At 46.1% G+C, this 15,985-nt stretch overlaps 1 pseudogene; it reads left to right on the plus strand.

The window, feature by feature from the left end:
• Positions 1-1,339: 1,339 nt before the first annotated feature.
• On the plus strand, positions 1,340-2,581 carry LOC148114437 (GTPase IMAP family member 9-like; annotated as a pseudogene).
• Positions 2,582-15,985: the final 13,404 nt, after the last annotated feature.

Consider the following 15,985-nt stretch of genomic DNA (forward strand, 5'->3'; position numbering starts at 1 on the left):
GTGATTGGAGAACCTCACAACAGCTGAGACCTAAAAGTGAAAGTGAAACAAAGACACCTCCCCTCCTCTTTCCTAAAAAAAGTATAAATATCATTCTGTCTCCATCCCATCCTGTAAATTCTGAAGGGCTCCCAAGAACTTCTTTGCTGGGTCTGAAAACCCTGCAGCTCTTCATCTTAATCCGAAGATGAGGCTTTGTGCCGCTGATCCACCTGTGCAGGAACCGCTTCTGCGGGTTCAACAATGAGGCCGTGGGAGCTGAACAGGAGAGGCAGGTCTCCGAATTGATAGAGATGGTGGAGAGAACCGTTTTCAAGAATGGAGCTGCTACATGCTCCAGCTTTACTCGGAGCACAGCCTTGGGAACAGTGCTTAGTAAGACTGGCGGGACCACTCTGGAGTAAATTAGAATGCCGCAAGAATATCTCTCTCTCTCCCTCCCTCCCTCCCTCCTTCCCTCCCTCCCTCTATCTATCATCTATCATCTAACTAATTTATATGCTGCTCATCTTTTGGCATAAATAAATAAATCAGCATTTCAGGGGGCAGATCGAATCCAAGTCACCTATTCTGAGGGAGGAATGTGGAGGGCTTGAGCTTCATTTGGGGGCTCCCTGCTGCAGAGAAAGGGGAAAGGGAACCTGGACAGTGAAAAATAATCCAGGGAGATAGCAGTTTTGGGGAGAGTTGCTTTGCTCCTCTCTCCAGGAGGATGGGTTTAAGGGCTCCCTCTCTCCTGCATGATCCTTTGAAGGCTCTCCGCTCTTCAATCTCTTCTGAGTTTGTGTGTGGAACTTGGGTGGAAGAAATAACAATTTACTCCATCCTTAAATCAGCCGGTGGGAAGGCCCAAACTTCAAGATTCCTTCCTCAGGTTTACCAGGAACTGAGGTGACCTTCTCAAAATGTGGAGGGGCCCTTGCATCCTACTCCCCACTCATAAAAAGGGGCAAGGGAGTGGGGCTGAGGGAGGGCGTGGGTGCAAACCAGCATTTTCAGCAGAGGTTGTTCTCCCGGGATTGCAGGGGATGCAGGAAAGAGCCCCCATCAATGGAGCTTCCCACCCCTCAGGAAGGATTAGATTCAGACATCCTTGGAGGTGCAGCTGGGAGACCAAGGAGGAGTCTGTGGTGGCCAGGGGGGAACCTGGAGGACCCTTGGAGACAATCTGAAGCTGCAGCAGGATCAGCTAAAGCCCCAGAGAACAGAGTCTCTTCGAGCATGGAGGCAGCTGTGGGGAGCTGCCAGCCACTCTGGACATCAACCCCCACCATTCCTGAAACCCCCAAACAATTGAAGGGCTGCATCAAAGGGTGGGGTGGAGACCGCCTCTCCTTTGGCTGATTCTGTTTCTCTTTTCACACAGAAATCCCAGGTTTTGTGCGGTGCGACTGGTCCGGAAATGACTGCAAGCATCCAAGGTAAAGCCTTGGCCCCTGGGGGTGGATAGGTGGGGGTGAGAACTATTGTCCTGGGTGGAGGAAGAGGCTATGATGGCTTTATGCTGCTGACCAATCCCCTTCTTTTCTCCTCTCCCCTTTGGGTTGTAGAGCCTGAAAGGAGCATCATCCTTGTGGGTAAAACCGGAAATGGGAAAAGTGTGACAGGAAACACAATTCTCGGAAGCCACGTCTTTCAGTTTAGACTGTCATATATGTCAGAAAGAAAAGCATGCCAAAAGGAGGAGATGCAGCTGAACGGCAGGAAGGTTGTGGTTGTTGATACGCCTGACTTTTTCGATACCAGCTGTCCACAGGAGTTCATTGCTGCAGAAGTGAGCAAGTGCATGAAACTTTGCTCCCCCAGGTCCCCACGTCATTCTGCACATCATGCGTTCTCATCGTTTCTCCCAGGAGGAGAAGGACATAGCTCACCTGATCAAAAAGATTTTTGACCTTAAAGCCAAGGATTACACGATCCTCTTGTTCACCCGCAAAGATTACCTGGAAGGTGAATCTGTTGAAAATGTCATACCTGTCATAGATGAAAACCTGAAGGAATATATTGCTGAATGTGGGAATCGGTTCCTGGCTTTCAACAACAGGGCCGAAGAGGCGGAACAAGAGGCTCAGGTGGCCAAATTGATGACCATGATTGATGATCTGGTGCACACAAACAGATATGCTCCTTGTTACACAGAAGAAATGATGAACGTCAACAAACGACACAACTTCTGATTGTTTCCCTTTCCAACAGGGATCAAAATGTCTCTCTAACTGAGCCTTTGCTCCCAAGATGGCAACTCTGCCAAAGGCCACTATCAAGCGTCAAAAGGTGTTTTTGCTGTTGCAACTATTATCGCTTCTCAGCTTCCAACAAATTATGGGGATAGGGAAGAGGGAGATAAAATTGAGGTTTCAGATATTAAGATGACAGCTGTGGGAACCAAGGACACTTCAGCAAGTGTTTACCAGACTTTCTCACAACAATACCAGGAGACACCATTGGACAATGGGACCCGATCTAATAGCGGGAGGCAGAACTTGAACTTTAACTGTATGGTTCTGGGTGGGAATTAGCTAGATCTGGTTTTGCCCTCATCTTTGCCGATCCGATGTGCTCGATAAAGTTTTGCATTAGATTGTGCCTCGACTGTGCTTGCTTTGATTGGTCAGTCAGAACATTGAATCCTTCTGTTCTGTGTTCAAATCCAGCCCTCGCCATGTGACCTCTGAAGAACCCCAGTCAGAGATTCGTGGCCAAGTCTCCCTGAGCCAATTCCTTTTCTTAGAGAACCTGGTTTCTCCCCTCAGATGAGGAGACTTCAAGCCCATGAGAAAATCCACACACACACACACACACCTCAGTATCAACTGGCCCCATAGCCTAATCTCTACCATCCTGGACCCATGTCCCTTCGGAAGCACAGACTCTTTGGGGCTTCCCCATCCTTTGAGGAACATCAGACTGGGAAGCCACCAACACAAGAAATATTAGAGTTCGACTTTATGGGTATAAATGACAGCAGCAGAATCTTGAAAAGAACTCCCCTTCGCTCCCACAGGCAGCAAAGAGCATCAAGAGAGGGCAGCCTTGAGGTTCTTTCTCACCCCTTCCTGTTTTCCTGGGGTGAATCCATGTTTTCCTAACAGTTGCACATATTTTCTGCAAGGCCATCTCTGTAATTACCTATACCTGGGGTCCTCAACTCATGGGCTATGGACCAGCACCAGGGAGTGGCCCACCAGGAACCATCTGTGTAACTATGGCCACCTTGTCCGTGTACAAACTGCCCTCCATGGAATCAGTCCCTGGTGTCCAAAAGGTTGGGGGTCATTGCTTTACACCACCTTCCAGGGGCAAAATCTGGATCCGCTCGGGGAGGGGGGGGATTTGTTTCAACCTGAGGTCTTCTTATCAAATCCCCTCCTATTTTACAAAAGAGGCTGTGTCTTTTGTGGGTGGGTCAGGGGGACTGGTGAGGCTCAGCATAACCAGCTCTGTGCTGCAATGAACTCAAAAGGCAGAGAAGAGGGACATTGTACTATCACCCTGAGGGGGGAGACATGGAATTCAGTAGTTTATACTCCAAGGGTGGGTCAGACCCTCATGCAGGGTGTCCCTTGAAGCTTTTCACGCTGGATCCAGGAAGGGGGTCCTTCTTGGTGGAAATCAGGCTCCTGCTTGGTCCTTCCCATCTCTTAGCATCCTTCAACTCCATTCCAGATGCTTCTCTTCACCGACTTGCTTCGGGTCTCCTGGTCAAACAAGAGGAAGAAGGTCATGTGTCCAGCAGCCAAAAATGCAGCAGGAAGGTCAAATCCATCTCCCGAACAAATCTGGCTGCTGGATATGTGTCCTTCCTCTTGCTTGACCAGGGGACCCGAAGTAAGTCGGTGACGAGAGGACGATGCTCCATCTGGTTCTCATTGGTGATGATGGACCACATCTTGTTTACTGTACCTTGCCTCTTCCATGCCTTCCCATTCCTCCCCCAAGGTGGACCCTCCCCCTTCTTTGGGTCCTAAAAAGCTGCCCTCCACCCTCCCAGACATCAGAGCGACTGGCCCATGTTTCTAGGTGATCCCAGAACTTCCTTCTGACCCCAATATCCCTCCAACAACCAAGATTTGCTACCATCTGACTTCCTTGAGGGGAGGGGGGATTTATTGGTCTATTTTCAGGAACCCCTACCAAAAATATTGAAACTTTTCTCAGCTGAGCCCCCTACCCACTCCCCTCTCCTAAAAGTGCAAATGTCACTCTGTGTCCATCTAATCCTCTCAATTATGTAGAATAATGCCGCCGCCCCCCCCCAGCAGCCCGAGTTTAAAGACGGCTGCTTAAAATTTGGCAGGGGGAGAGGAAACAGCTGTCCGAAAGCAACCCCCATTGCGGTCAGCACATTTCTAGCGAAACTGCTGAAAACTGGCTATGCTGAGAATGGACAGTGGTCATGGGTTCCAGGAAGGGTCAATGCCAACCGGAGTCCACTTCTTCAACTCGCCTCACTCAGCCACAGTACAGGTAATCCTCAAGTTACGACAGGTCACTTAGCAATCATTCAAAGTTATGACATAACTCCCCCCGCCCAGTATTTAGGACAGTCCCGAAATTACGAATGTTGCAACACCACACAGTTGAAGTAAATTCACTTATGAACAATCTCAGAGGCACTGCAACATTCGTCTTGCCTATTCCCCACCCCCCTCCCCAGACGGGTCTTCACAGGAACTGGGCCTGGGGAGACTCACTTTGCGATGACCCTGTGAGCCATCCGTTCCTCTTCCTGCTTCGAAGCGTTCATGGAGAACAGAGGCCTAAAGTAGTGCAAGATCACATGAAATCAGTAGAGCGGGCGGACGACCGATCTCGCGTGATTGCCCACGACAGTGCTTTAGGCCTCTGTTCTCTGAGAACCAAAACCTGCACGAGATCTGTGGCAAAAGGCTTTGCAAAGGGAGGGAAGGCCTCTCTGTTTGCAAAGCCTTTTGCCACAGATCTCATGCAGGCCTCGGTTGGCAGAGAACAGAGGTCTAAAATATTGTACCACGTGTTCATGCGAGATCACGGCCCCCAGAAGCTTCAAGTCTTGGCACAAAAAGTGTTTGCAAGCCTAGGGCAGCATTGAAGTGATGTGATTTCGCTGCCCCAAAGTCTCGTCTGCTTGCAAAGGTTTTTCGCACCGAGATTGCAAGCAGGCAACGAAACAGCGGCAGGGAGGCTGGAGAGGAGACAGCTTGCTACATCTTCACAAGGAAAGTGACCCACCACAGCAGGATGGGGTGGGGAGCAATTGTGGGGACCTCAGGAGAGGGAGCATGAGGTAACTCACTGGGTCGGAGGAGGCCTTGGGTAGTCTGAAGCAGGTGGCCTCTTCTATCGCTAGCTCCCCATGGCCTTCCCCATCCTGAGATATCTCCTGTATACTTGAACAACCCAAGGCCTGAAGGAAAGGAAGAGAGAGAAGCTAGATAGAAAATGTAGAGAAGGAGGTCTGAGGGAAAAGTAGAGAAAGAGGCCTTAGGGGGAAAAGCAGAAAAGGGGGCCTGAGAAAAAATAGAAAAAGGGGCTGGAGGGGAAAAGTAGAGAAAGGGGCCTGAGGGAAAAGTAGAAAAAGGGGCCTAAGAGAAAAGATAAAGAGGCCTGAGGGAAAAGTAGAGAAAGGGGCCTAAGAGAAAAGATAGAGAAAGAGGCCTGAGGGAAAAGTAGAGAAAGGGGTCTGAGGGTGTAGGATATGAGAAAGTTTAAAAATAAAATAGTATGTAGGTATACAGGTTAGAAATGCATATAAGTGAAGATTCAATTTTGCTCAGGCAGGGGGTTGGACTGGATGACCTGCAGGGTCCCTTCCAGCTCTGCTACTCTGTTAAATTTGTTAAGACATTATTCTGCTTTAAAACAGTTGGAGAACATGCTTTCAGCATTTTCTCTAACATATGTAACAATGTTGTGTTAGAATAGATCTTCTTTTGTTTGAGGCCCCTTAGGCAAGGCAATAGAGATAAGAAAGAGCCATGCTGCAAAATATTCTATGGGTAGTTATAGGGAGGTGTTGATGAACATGTAATTAGAGAAAGAGATGATGTTCTCTCTAAAAGGCGCTTCGGATTAGCCGTGATCGGTCACTGGATCCGATGGAGGAGGGGCATGGGGGGGGGCGGGATAGGGAACTATAAAATGTAACTCTTTGAAACTTTAGATGTGGCTTCCTGGCTCAAACTCCTTGTTGAGATCTGCTGGGATACCACCCTATTTTGCAAAATTGTTTTTATTATTTTCTTTTAATAAAGTCTGTTTGTTTTCATCGACCCATGCTTGTTGGTTGAATTCATTTCCAACACCTCCAAGGGGCAAGACTTTGCTGGCATCTGATTTCCGGGGGGTGGGGGGGTGTTGGTTTATTTTCTGGAGCCCCTACCAAAGAAAATTAACACTTTTTTCAGTTTCTCACCCTACCCTCTCCTCACTTCTAAAAGAGCAAATGTCACTCTGTCTCCCCCCATCCCCTAAATTCTCTAGGCTGGAGGCTCTCCAGAAGTTCTGTGATGGGTCTGCAAACCCCTCAGCTTCTCCTCATGTCAGTTTCCTTCAAAGAGACGGAGCCCCAAAGTCACTGGGTGGGGGGTGGGGTGGGCACAGCCATAGGAAAAAAAAATCTCCTTGAGAATTGGAGATGCAAGTAAGTACTTCAGGCCACTGTTTTCTGCAAATTGAGACCTGCGTGAGATCTGTGGCAAAATGGAGGAAAGGCCTCTCCGTTTGCTAAGCCTTTTACCATAGATTTTCTGCAGGCCGGGGTTTGCAGAGAATAGAGGCCTAAAGTTCTATAGTACAAGATCAACAAGCTTCAAGCCTTGGCGCAAAAAGCATTTGTTTGCAAGCCGATGGCAGGCGTGAAGCGATGTGATTTCGCTGCCCCAGAGTCTTGTCTTCTTGCAAAGGCTTTTCGGACCAAGATTGCAAGCAGACAAAGAAACAGCAGGGAGGCTGGAGAGGAAACAGATTGCCACATCTTCACAAGGAAAATGACCCGGCTGTGGGGGGGAGCAATTGTGAGGACCCCAGAAGAGGGAACATGAGGTAACTCACTGGGTCGGAGGAGGCCTTGGGTGGGGCAAGCCTGAGGGAAAGGGAGAGAAATTAGCCTGAGGAAAAGGGAGAGAAATTAGCCTGAGGGAAAGGGAGAGAAATTAACCTGAGGAAAAGGGAGAGAAATTAGCCTGAGGGAAAGATAGAGTAATTAGCCTGAGGAAAAGGGAGAGAAATTAGCCTGAGAGAAAGAGAGAAATTAGCCTGAGGAAAAGGGAGAGAAATTAGCCTGAGGGAAAGATAGAGAAATTAGCTTGAGGGAAATACGGTACCTTCGAGACCGTCTTCTGCCACCAATAGCCTCCCACCGACCAGTCCATTCCCACAGAGAGGGTCTCCTCAGGGTGCCATCAGCCAAGTTATGTCGGCTGGTGACACCCAGGGGGAGGGCCTTCTCTGTGGGAGCCCCAGCCCTGTGGAATGAACTGCCCCCGGAAATACGTAAGATCTCCGACCTCCGGGTGTTTCGCTGCACACTGAAGACCCTGTTGTTCCACCAGGCAGGGCTATCAACATAATAATTTTAAATTGGGGTATTTTAAATTTTTGGGGTTTTAAATCGGCCAAATCTATTTAATTATTTTAATTTTTAATCATTGTTGTGTCTTGTGTTTTTAAATTGGCTGTACACCGCCCTGAGTCCTTCGGGAGAAGGGCGGTATAGAAATAAAATTATTATTATTATTATTATTATTATTATTATTATTATTATTATTATTATTATTATTATTATTATTATTATTTATTGGTTAATCTTTAGTGAGATTCACAGCCTTTGAGGCTGGTTAATAGCTCAGCAGCTCGAGTCCTAACCAAGGGCCTAGGAACTGTTAAGGTATCGTCGGAGGATGTAAGCTGTTCCGAGTAAGGTGGTTTTTTGTAGAGTCAAAATGTTCAAGTCCGGCAAATTTAGAATTTCTAAATAGCGGGGTAGCCCTTTGGGTATTGCTCCGAGGGCTCCAATTACAATCGGGACAACACACGATTTCTTTTTCCACAGTCGCTCAACTTCAATTTGTAAGTCCCGGTACTTTGTGATTTTTTCTTGCTGCTTATCTTCAATTCGTGCATCACCAGGTATTGCAATGTCAATGAACCATACTTTTTTCTTTTCAGCTATTGTTATGTCAGGTGTGTTGTGGACCAAGTGCCTGTCAGTCTGAATCCTAAAGTCCCACAAGATCTTGAGTTTCTCATTCTCTAAAACTTTCTCAACCTGATGTTCCCAGTGGTTTTTGCTGTACTCAAATCCAAACTTCTGGCACAATTTCCAGTGAATGATTTTAGCAACACGGTCATGGCATTGTAGGTAGTCAGTTTGTGAAATTTTGCTGCACCCACTGATCAGGTGGTCAACTGTCTCTTCTTTTTCATTGCAGAGGCGGCATTTGCTGTTGGTGGTAACATGTTGAATTTTTGCCTTCATACAGTTTGTAGCTAGGGCTTGTTCTTGAGCTGCCAAAATAAAGCTTTTATTATTATTATTATTATTATTATTATTATTATTATTATTATTATTATTATTATTATTATTATTATTATTATTATTATTATTATTATTATTATTAGAGAAATTAGCCTGAGGGAAAGAAAGAGAAATTAGCCTGACGGAAAGAGAGAAATTAGCCTGAGGAAAAGGTAGAAAAATTAACCTGAGGAAAAGGGAGAGAAATTAGCCTGAGGGAAAGAGAGAGAAATTAGCTGAGGGAAAGGTAGAGAAATTAACCTGAGGAAAAGGGAGAGAAATTAGCCTGAGGGAAAGGTAGAGAAATTAGCCTGAGGAAAAGGGAGAGAAATTAGCTTGAGGGAAAGGTAGAGAAATTAGCCTGAGGAAAAGGGAGAGAAATTAGCCCGAGGGAAAGAAAGAGAAATTAGCCTGAGGGAAAGAAATTAGCCTGAGGAAAAAGGAGAGAAATTAGCCTGAGGGAAAGATAGAGAAATTAGACTGAGGGAAATAGAGAAATTAGACTGATGGAAAGAAAGAGAAATTAGCCTGAGGGAAAGAGAGAAATTAGCCTGAGGGAAAGGGAGAGAAATTAGCCTGAGGGAAAGGGCGAGAAATTAGCCTGAGGGAAAGGGAGAGAAATTAGCCTGAGAAAAGGGAGAGAAATTAGCCTGAGGGAAAGGTAGAGAAATTAGCCTGAGAAAAGGGAGAGAAATTAGCCTGAGGGAAAGGGAGAGAAATTAGCCTGAGGGAAAGAGAGAAATTAGCCTGAGGGAAAGAGAGAAATTAGCCTGAGGGAAAGGTAGAGAAATTAACCTGAGGAAAAGGGAGAGAAATTAGCCTGAGGGAAAGATAGAGAAATTATCTTGAGGGAAATAGAGAAATTAGCCTGAGGAAAAGGTAGAAAAATTAACCTGAGGAAAAGGGAGAGAAATTTGCCTGAGGGAAAGAGAGAAATTAGCGTGAGGGAAAGGTAGAGAAATTAACCTGAGGAAAAGGGAGAGAAATTAGCCTGAGGGAAAGGGAGAGAAATTAGCCTGAGGAAAAGGGAGAGAAATTAGCCTGAGGGAAAGATAGAGAAACTAGCTTGAGGGAAATAGAGAAATTAGCCTGAGGAAAAGGTAGAAAAATTAACCTGAGGAAAAGGGAGAGAAATTTGCCTGAGGGAAAGAGAGAGAAATTAGCCTGGGGAAAAGGGAGAGAAATTAGCCTGAGGAAAAGGGAGAGAAATTAGCCTGAGGAAAAGGGAGAGAAATTAGCCTGAAGGAAAGATAGAGAAATTAGCTTGAGGGAAATAGAGAAATTACCCTGAGGAAAAGGTAGAAAAATTAGCCTGAGGAAAAGGGAGAGAAATTAGCCTGAGGGAAAGGTAGAGAAATTAACCGGAGGAAAAGGGAGAGAAATTAGCCTGAGGGAAAGGGAGAGAAATTAACCTGAGGAAAAGGGAGAGAAATTAGCCTGAGGGAAAGGGAGAGAAATTAACCTGAGGGAAAGGGAGAGAAATTAACCTGAGGAAAAGGGAGAGAAATTAGCATGAGGGAAAGATAGAGAAATTAGCTTGAGGGAAATAGAGAAATTAGCCTGAGGAAAAGGTAGAAAAATTAACCTGAGGAAAAGGGAGAGAAATTAGCCTGAGGGAAGGAGAAAAATTAGCTTGAGGGAAAGGTAGAGAAATTAGCCTGAGGAAAAGGGAGAGAAATTAGCCTGAGGAAAAGGTAGAAAAATTAACCTGAGGAAAAGGGAGAGAAATTAGCCTGAGGGAAAGAGAGAGAAATTAGCTGAGGGAAAGGGAGAGAAATTAGCCTGAGGGAAAGGTAGAGAAATTAGCCTGAGAAAAGGGAGAGAAATTAGCCTGAGGGAAAGGGAGAGAAATTAGCCTGAGGGAAAGAGAGAAATTAGCCTGAGGGAGAGAGAGAAATTAGCCTGAGGGAAAGGTAGAGAAATTAGCTTGAGGGAAATAGAGAAATTACCCTGAGGAAAAGGTAGAAAAATTAACCTGAGGAAAAGGGAGAGAAATTTGCCTGAGGGAAAGAGAGAAATTAGCCTGAGGAAAAGGTAGAGAAATTAACCTGAGGAAAAGGGAGAGAAATTAGCCTGAGGGAAAGGGAGAGAAATTAGCCTGAGGGAAAGGGAGAGAAATTAACCTGAGGAAAAGGGAGAGAAATTAGCCTGAGGGAAAGAGAGAGAAATTAGCTGAGGGAAAGGTAGAGAAATTAGCCTGAGGGAAGAAGAAAAATTAGCTTGAGGGAAAGGTAGAGAAATTAACCTGAGGAAAAGGGAGATAAATTAGCCTGAGGCTGAGGGAAAGGGAGAGAAATTAGCCTGAGGAAAAGGTAGAGAAATTAGCCTGAGGAAAAGGTAGAGAAATTAACCTGAGGAAAAGGGAGAGAAATTAGCCTGAGGGAAAGGGAGAGAAATTAGCCTGAGGGAAAGGGAGAGAAATTAACCTGAGGAAAAGGGAGAGAAATTAGCCTGAGGGAAAGATAGAGAAATTAGCTTGAGGGAAATAGAGAAATTAGCCTGAGGAAAAGGTAGAAAAATTAACCTGAGGAAAAGGGAGAGAAATTTGCCTGAGGGAAAGAGAGAGAAATTAGCTTGAGGGAAAGGTAGAGAAATTAACCTGAGGAAAAGGGAGAGAAATTAGCCTGAGGCTGAGGAAAAGGTAGAGAAATTAGCCTGAGGAAAAGGGAGAGAAATTAGCCTGAGGAAAAGGGAGAGAAATTAGCCTGAGGAAAAGGTAGAAAAATTAACCTGAGGAAAAGGGAGAGAAATTAGCCTGAGGGAAAGAGAGAGAAATTAGCTGAGGGAAAGGTAGAGAAATTAGCCTGAGGGAAAGGTAGAGAAATTAACTTGAGGAAAAGGGAGAGAAATTAGCCTGAGGGAAAGGGAGAGAAATTAGCCTGAGGGAAAGATGGAGAAATTAGCTTGAGGGAAATAGATAAATTAGCCTGAGGAAAAGGTAGAAAAATTAACCTGAGGAAAAGGGAGAGAAATTTGCCTGAGGGAAAGAGAGAGAAATTAGCTGAGGGAAAGGTAGAGAAATTAGCCTGAGGGAAGAAGAAAAATTAGCTTGAGGGAAAGGTAGAGAAATTAACCTGAGGAAAAGGGAGAGAAATTAGCTTGAGGCTGAGGGAAAGGGAGAGAAATTAGCTTGAGGAAAAGGTAGAGAAATTAGCCTGAGGAAAAGGGAGAGAAATTAGCCTGAGGAAAAGGGAGAGAAATTAGCTTGAGGAAAAGGTAGAGAAATTAGCCTGAGGAAAAGGGAGAGAAATTAGCCTGAGGGAAAGGGAGAGAAATTAACCTGAGGAAAAGGGAGAGAAATTAGCCTGAGAGAAAGAGAGAAATTAGCCTGAGGAAAAGGGAGAGAAATTAGCCTGAGGGAAAGATAGAGAAATTAGCTTGAGGGAAATATGGTACCTTCGAGACCGTCTTCTGCCACCAATAGCGTCTCACCGACCAGTCCGTTAGAGAAATTAGCCTGAGGAAAAGGGAGAGAAATTAGCCTGAGGGAAAGGGAGAGAAATTAACCTGAGGAAAAGGGAGAGAAATTAGCATGAGGGAAAGAGAGAGAAATTAACCTGAGGAAAAGGGAGAGAAATTAAGCTGAGGGAAAGATAGAGAAATTACCCTGAGGAAAAAGGTAGAGAAATTAGCGCGCGCGAGAGAGAGAGTTGAATAGGGCCTACTGGCCATCTGACCACCATCCCTCAGCATGACCCACCTGCTGGGAGGAGAACTGCACATGGGACCGGCTGGACGGACAAGACAGCAAAGTCCAGCTGACACTGGCAAGTGGAGGTGCCTGAGCGAGGGACCAGGGTGGACTGGCATCCATAACGACAGCCTGTCGTAGACGAAGGCATTTGGTTGCCTGGAAAAGACAGGTGCTTTGTATAGAGTGGTGCAAAGTGATGGTGGCTTTTGTAGGCAGGGGTGTGTATGGGGAACATAGCCCAAAACACCCATTGTGACTTAAGAGCCAAAGGGAGAGATGGCCTGTTTTGCATTGGGTTCTTTCCTGGCCTTTTTATCCTCAGTCACGTGATCTCCTGGCAGTGCAGGTGCCCGAGATACCTTTCACTTTCACTTCCCTTTCCTACTGTTTAGATGCATCTGCTTTCTCAGTGCCTGGAATTGGGAAGGGGAGGTGGGGGGAGGTCGCAGGTCTAGTTACGGTTGCAGATGAGGTAGTCCACAGGCAGGGGACACACTCGGGGCCCTGGGGAGAACAAGCAGAGCAGAAGATTTCCTGATTGTTAGAATTGGGAAATCTCAGAACTGGAAGGGTCTCTTGAGGCCATCTAGTACAGCCGCTGCTCAGATCAATTACCCACCTAGAGCCTTTCAGATCTTCACAAGGTCTTCTGTAGCTCTTCTCAAGGTCAACGTTCCTCCTGCTCTCCAACAACTTTTAAGGTTAGGAACCCATTCTAAGGGTTGGACTACCTTCAAAATCCAAACAACGCAATTAGCATCTGCCTTCCTGGGACATGGCCGCCCACCTGACTGGGCAAATCTTCTCTCTGTTTGGGGGAGGGGGATCCCCTGGCCTCAAAATCCTGCAGATCCACTGCCCAAGTCAGGTGTCCTCAAGGGGTTACTCAAATACTCCCCAGGATCTTGGAAGCATCCTGTCTGCGGGACCCTTGTGGCCAGCAGGTGTGACCATGCGAGAACCATCTGAAGCCACCCCAGTGACTGGGTCAGGGACAGTGGACACTTGTCACTCTATATAAAGTGGGATGGGTGATGGAGGGGTCTGCTGTGAATTGGTTCACCTCGCCCCTTGCCCCTTATCCCTGGGGCACACCTGGAGAGGGGATTCAGGGTCTACTTGAATTGGGCACCCCCCAAAAGAGAGCTCTAAGGTGGTCCCAGAAGGGAATGTTCAGTTCCTCAGTTCCTGGGTTTGGTTGGGCATTGCAGCCAGTAGGGATAGGTGGTCTCAAACGTCATAGAGTAGGTCTACATGTCAGTCATGTGGATGAGGGAATAGAAGATAAATTTACCAAATTTGCAGATGATACTAAGCTGGCAGGAATAGCCAACACCCAAGATGATAGGCTCGAGATCCAGATGGATATTGACAGACTTAAACTCTGGGCCCTATCTAAACAAATGAAATTCAACGTAGAGAAAAGTAAAGCCCTACACTTAGGCAAAAAACCCCAAAGTACACAGATAGTCTGGGTGAAACCAGGCTTAATAGAATTACAACTGTGAGAGGGTTCTTGGAGTCTTAATGGACAATCAATTAAATATATGTGTGGTGGCAGCCGAAAAAGCCAATGCAATTCTAAGTATACAACAGAGGGATACAATCAAGATCAAGTGAGGTACTAATACTACTCTATAAAGCCTTAGTAAGACTACACCTAGAATACTTCATCCAGTTTTGGTCACCACACTATAAAAAAAAAGATGTTGAGACTCTAGAAAGATTACAGAGAAGAGCAACCAAGAGGATTAGGGGACTGGAGGCAAAAACATACAATGAATGGTTACAGAAACTGGGCATGGCCAGTCTGATGAAGAGAAGGACCAAGGGAGACAGGATAGCAGTCTTCCAATATTTGAGGGGCTGCCACAGAGAGGAAGGGATTAAGCTATTTTCCAAGGCACCTGAAGGCCAATAAAAGAATAACAGATGGAAACTGATCAAGGAGAGATTCAACCTGGAAATAAGGAGAAATTTTCTGACAGTGAGAGCCATCAACCAATGGAACAGAAGTTGCCTTCAGAAGTTGTGGGAGCTTCATCACTGGCAGCTTTCAAGAAGAGCTTTCTTCTTGAAAGCTTGAAAGCCATTTGCCATCATTTGCATCCCCATCCCCAGTCTCAAGGATATATATCTTTTCATGGCTCTGATGATGGGCTACTTTGAATCAAGGGTGAAATGTTCCCGGTTCGGACCGGCTCGGGCGAGTAGGTAGTGATGGCGGCGGGCAGTTCGGAGAACCGGTAGCAAAAATCCCTGCCCCCGCCCCCCATGCCCAGCTGAGCCGTGCGATCATCAAAGCCTTTTTTTTCTTTTAAATGGCTCTGACGAGCCAAGCTCTGATGATCTCAGCTGAGTTGCCTGCTAATCGGTAGCAAAAATCCCTCTCCCCCCCACTCAGCTTGCTTACCTTAGCTGCTGAGCAATGCCTTGCTGTAATCCCTGCAATCCATTGCATCAGCAAGCAACTGAATCTCCCTGCCTGCAATCAAGCAGGCAGGGAGTTGTGGACTTCAACTCCCAGAATCTCTCAGCCAGCAAAGCAAAGCTGGCTGAGGAATTCTGGGAGTTGAAGTCTACAAGTCTTAAAGTTGCCAAAGTTGGAGACCCCTGTTCTATTGGGTAAGTTTTTTCCCCCTTTGGGAATTTTAAAAAAATAGTTAATTGCGGGGTTTTTTTAGTTGTTCTTTTTTTAGACCTAGCCATTTAAAGCTTAGGAAGTTTTAAATTTAGCTGCTTTTATATAAAAATAAAAATAAAATAATATTTGTGCAGCTTTCTGAGATTTTGTGTGTTTCTGTAGTGTTTCACTCTAACTACACAAACACACAAAATCTCACAAAGCTGTATGTGGAATTTTGTGTGTAAGGTGTGAAAGTTGGTTTTTTGGGGCTTTTTGTGGCTGTGTGAGGTTCCTGCTTGTTGCAGGGGCCATTTTGGGTCTAGCACAGCTGCTTTTACATTGTGGGTGAACCAGTTGTGTTGTGTTGTATTGTGTGTGTGTAAAGTGTGAAAGTTGTTTTTTGGGGCTTTTTGTTGCTGTGTGAGCTTCCTGCTTGTTGCAGGGGCCATTTTAGGTCTAGCACAGCTGCTTTTATATTGTGGGTGAGCCAGTTGTGTTGTGTTGTGTTTTGTAGGTTAAAAAAGGGCAAAGAAGTGACATTGACTTGGCCACGCCCTCCTGACCAAGCCACGCCCTCCCAGTCACCTTACCACCAAGCCCCGCCCACTAATTAAGCCACACCCACAGAACCAGTAATAAAATTTAGATTTCACCCCTGCTTTGAATGCTTGCATGGTGCTAGCCTTCTCCAGCTTTGAGGCTCCATCTCTGGGGAGGAAACTGAGATGAGGAAGCTGCAAGGTGAAAGCGGAGTGAAATCCAGCAGATTCTGACAGGTTCTGGAGAACATGTAGCGGAAATTTTGAGTAGTTCAGAGAACCGGCAAATACCACCTCTGGCTGGCCCCAGGAGTGAGGAGGGAATGGGGATTTTGCAATATCCTTCCACTAGAGTGGGGTGGGAATGGAGATTTTGCAGTATCCTTCCTCTGCCATGCCCACCAAGCCACGCCCACAGAAGCGGTAGTAAAAAAATTTGGATTTCACCACTGCTAGAAAGGGAAGACTGAGTAGAAACATCTGGAGTGGTATCAATTCAGCTGAGTGGATACCCCCCCTCCCCAAAGAGACAGAGCCTTTTTTTTAAGAAAGGAAGAGATTTAATAAGATCTTTGGGTGAAACAGGAATGGCCTCCATCCTGAGTCCACATTGATTACTGGAAGGTGTT

This window comes from Pantherophis guttatus, chromosome 4, assembly GCF_059756535.1.
Source record: "Pantherophis guttatus breed Tessera chromosome 4, ASM5975653v1, whole genome shotgun sequence".
NCBI classification, from domain to species: Eukaryota; Metazoa; Chordata; class Lepidosauria; order Squamata; family Colubridae; genus Pantherophis; species Pantherophis guttatus.